The following is a 4,028-nucleotide window of genomic DNA, read 5'->3' on the forward strand; positions in this document are numbered from 1 at the left end:
TGTTGTAGCTATTCAATCTGGGACTTCAAAGCAGATGTGCTTTTGGCTTCCTATCCTGCAGCCATCTTACAGGCGGAGAAATAGAGAGAAGAACAAACTCGTTGGAGTTCATGGCAGATAAAACAGGCCCCCTTATCGATCAATAGCTGTGAAAACAAATGCCAAATGAATTCATATATGATCCAAATGAAACAAAACACTGCGTGTTTCCACCACATGAAGCATAATGGAGAGTTGTTTACCCCCAGCACCTAAAATGGATAACCAAAGCGCCAAAGCGAAAACAAAACTACAGAATTATTTTTTTCAATTAGAGAATCTCTACATTCATTATGAAGAGGTGTGATTCCACCATCGTCTGCTCTGTTGACCACTTCGTGAAGAACACTGCAAAACACATCCAAAGAACACNAAAAAAAACAGAGAGAGATAGAGGAATTTGGGAAGAAGGAGAAGCCTTAGGANCAAATCACATGTGAGTACAGATTCCTACAAAGCTAACTAAACTCCGTCAAGTAACAAATCAACGGACAACGTTATTAACAAATCACTGACTGTACAATTCACAGCTAATCATACAAATCATGTAATCAGGTGAGATGGGGTGAGGTGTCAAACATTGGTAAGCTAAATCTGTATCTGCAAAAAGTATTTGTTTTCTTAAGATCTGCAACGTTTCTTCACACCAAAAGATATCACTTATCTGCTAAGAACTCAAGAGAGAAAAACAGAAACCACATAACCACAAGAGAGAAAACAGAGAAGATTGGAAAGAGATTCTTACTCGCTTAGAACCAAACCATGACTAAAGAAGACTATGACCACCAAAACGAATTTGGAACCAAGAGTCACTGAATTGGTAATATGCGAATTAGCAGACCTAACAATCTACAATGAGATCCCAGAAAAAAACTAACTTCACCTAAATATCTTAACCTTTAAAAGAAATAAAAACACTTTTTTACCTTGGATCAAAATCAGCAATTGAGGATTTATTATTCTTCAACAAGCTCCAACAGATGGGAACACTTGGTATATAGTCCGAAACCAAGATCTTGATACACCGAGGGTGACTACTTGGCTTCCTATAAATCGCCGCTGATACTAAGCGTTCGCTGGATAAAAATCCAAAGTAAACTAAAAGAGAAAGAAGATTTTAGATACCATTAATTAGAGAAATCTTTGGTCTCAAACCCACCACCACCAAGCTCGCTCAGAGTCGTAATCAATCTCAGATCCAGAATTTGAATCGGAGGGAAGCGGAAGCGTCGTTGGTGGTTTTGCCTGGAACATCGGTTGTCATACCCGAAGAGGAAGGAGCTTCGACGGGAAGTTTGGGTTCTCTTGCTCCAGCAGATCTCAACTTCATCGAAAGATGCCGAATTCATATTCTTCAAAAGAGATAGAGAGAAAAAAAAACAGAGAGAGATAGAGGAATTTGGGAAGAAGGAGAAGCCTTAGGATTTGTGTGAGAAGAGTTTGTCGGCTTTAACATTTATTTTTGGGAATTTTAAGATTTAGGGTTAATGGAAAGAGGGACAATGGATGAGAGGAAGAACTTTTTTCTTTTTAAGACTTAAGACGAAAAAGGATTGTTTTTTCTCTCGTCATGAAAAACAAAAAATTTGGGCTTTACCGTCTATATTACTTGGTCCGCAAGATACACATCTTCCCTAATAAAGCTCTTCTTCATAGTTTGAGTGAGAATACTGAAAGTAACATTTCTTGGTGATGATGATAGTTTGCGGGAATGGTCACAAGGATCAACACCTTTGTCCTTCATATAAACAGTCTTACTCTTAGCAGCTTCTCTCTCAACCTATCTCTCATAGAGAGTGAAGTTCTTTCACAATCCTTTTTACACGTTGATATTTTTACCTTCACGTTTCTTACCATTTGATTCTGCCTGAATGCAAATCACAAAGATTACGGTTGTTGTTTCTACATCACCAGCAAACAACTCAGAGACGCTTTGATTCCTATGTTGTGATTGCTTAAAATTGGTGTGTTAAAATTAAACTCAACCAAAGAATACAATTACTGATTTTATTGATTGGATTTGAAATCGTCGAGTTCTATGCAAAACTTACACAACAAAATCTCGATATTACTACGAGAATCAATCACATTTACTCAATTACTCTTCACTAAAGGGAAAATTAGAAAAAACTGTGAAATAGAATCAACTCACGAGCAATACGACGTCGTGTTGTCAAAAATAAAATAAAAAAACTAAAAAAACCGACGACGTCGTATTGCTTGCATGACAACAAAAGTAATTTTACATACTGTATGTCGTTCATTTTGCATATCTGTGTTCTTTATTTTTTTTACTTTAACTTATTCGACCCCTTCTCATTATTATTAGGCTAAAAATCCAATCGTTTAACATATATAAATATACACTATAAGTTGTTCTTTTTATCAGCATATATATAATAATTAAAAACCTACGGTAGATGTAAAATAAAATTTTAGATTAAACATAATAACTATTATGATAATTATTTTGATATATATATATATTTATATATATATCTTAATATATGCTGGATGTTCTCAAATAAAAAGCAAAAAAAAATCATTCCGATAAAAATGTACTAAAAGCTCTTTCAATCGTAAAAAAGTTAACAATTTTGGAGACTTCATGCAAATACCAAATACTCTCTTGCATTTGTAATATTCTTATTCATTGTAAAAAAATTATTATGAATAAGAATATTGCAAATGGAAGAGAGTATTTGGTATTTGAGGGATTTTGTCAACCATGATACAGTGGCTGTTAAACGCCTTGGTTTATCTGAATCTGAGGTCTCAAATATTTTGAACAATATTTCCACAACGCATCATAATATTTGCAAATTTTATGTTTAATTCATAATATTTATGTTGTAGTGTTATACTTTTTAATTTACAACTAATATTTGCTGAGCTATTTGTGAATGACGTAGGAATATAGCTTATGGGCTTGCCTACTTACATAAATTGGAAGTAATTTATGGATATTTAAACCTAAAAATGTACAAATTAATTATATCGTAAGGTAATACTTTGATTGCAAAACTTTCAAATATGGAGAACAAAGTGTCTCTCTCATGAGTCATCTTAAGTCACCCAAGTAGGTTCTTTTTTTTTTTTTCTCTTGGTGTTTGCTTGATTTCTATATCAATTGATAGGTTGAATAATTTCTGAAAACAAAATTAACTATAAGAGCAGAACAACAATATTGTGGTCTAGGTTGATAATGAAAATGATTTCCAAGTTAATTCATAAATGTCTAAATGCTAAGGAATATTTTTTGGTTGAACCTATGACAATGTTTATGAAATGAGAGTTTCAAAACACTCTTTAAATACCCAACAAGTCTATTAGATTTTTCATTTACTACAAGAAAAACTCTTCAAGCCACTAATCAGCCACAAACCTTTTATAGCTCATATATTAGCTACAAAGCAGACAAAAAAAAATGTTGTGGTCAATTCGTAGCTAAGTTGTAATAATTTGTGGCAATATAGCCAAAAGAAATATTTTATGGCTAATTGTGGTTAATTAGACATAAATTAGCTAACAACAAGTATGTGGCTATTTAGCAACAATCTTTGCCATAAATTTACTGTGGCTAATTATCGACATATTGTGTTTCAAGATATTTGTAATTATTTCGTGGTTAATTTGTGACTTTTTTATTTTATTTTTCCATATTCTGTAAACCTTAAATTAAAACTAAAATCCAAACATTCAATCTCAAATTCAAATCCATGATCGATATAATATTACCATCGTGTAGTTAAATATCTTTAATATAGTTTAATTTGAAAACTTTATAGTATTAAATTTTTCCTTTTGTTAAACTTATCAAATGTATTCAGTTTGTAATAAGTTATTTTTATGGTTTATTCATATAACAAAATCTTCTTTCGTCGTTGTAAAAAAAAAAACAATCTTGTACTATGTTGTCAAAAAAAAAAAAAAATCTTCCTTCGTTGTTTTTTTTTTTTCGCTCATATAACAAAATCTAAGTGGTGAAA

General features: G+C 32.2%; 1 long non-coding RNA gene across 2 annotated transcripts in view; it reads right to left on the reverse strand.

Moving 5' to 3' along the window:
• Positions 1–1,724, reverse strand: part of LOC104723652 — a 3,100-nt gene extending 1,376 nt beyond the window's left edge. The window contains exon 1 of one of the 2 annotated variants that reach the window (XR_002033890.1): positions 1,165–1,724. This is a non-coding gene — a long non-coding RNA (uncharacterized LOC104723652). The remainder of the gene's footprint in view (positions 1–1,164) is intronic. The other variant, XR_757388.2, reaches the window with a different exon arrangement.

This window comes from Camelina sativa, chromosome 11, assembly GCF_000633955.1.
Source record: "Camelina sativa cultivar DH55 chromosome 11, Cs, whole genome shotgun sequence".
Classification (NCBI taxonomy): domain Eukaryota; kingdom Viridiplantae; phylum Streptophyta; class Magnoliopsida; order Brassicales; family Brassicaceae; genus Camelina; species Camelina sativa.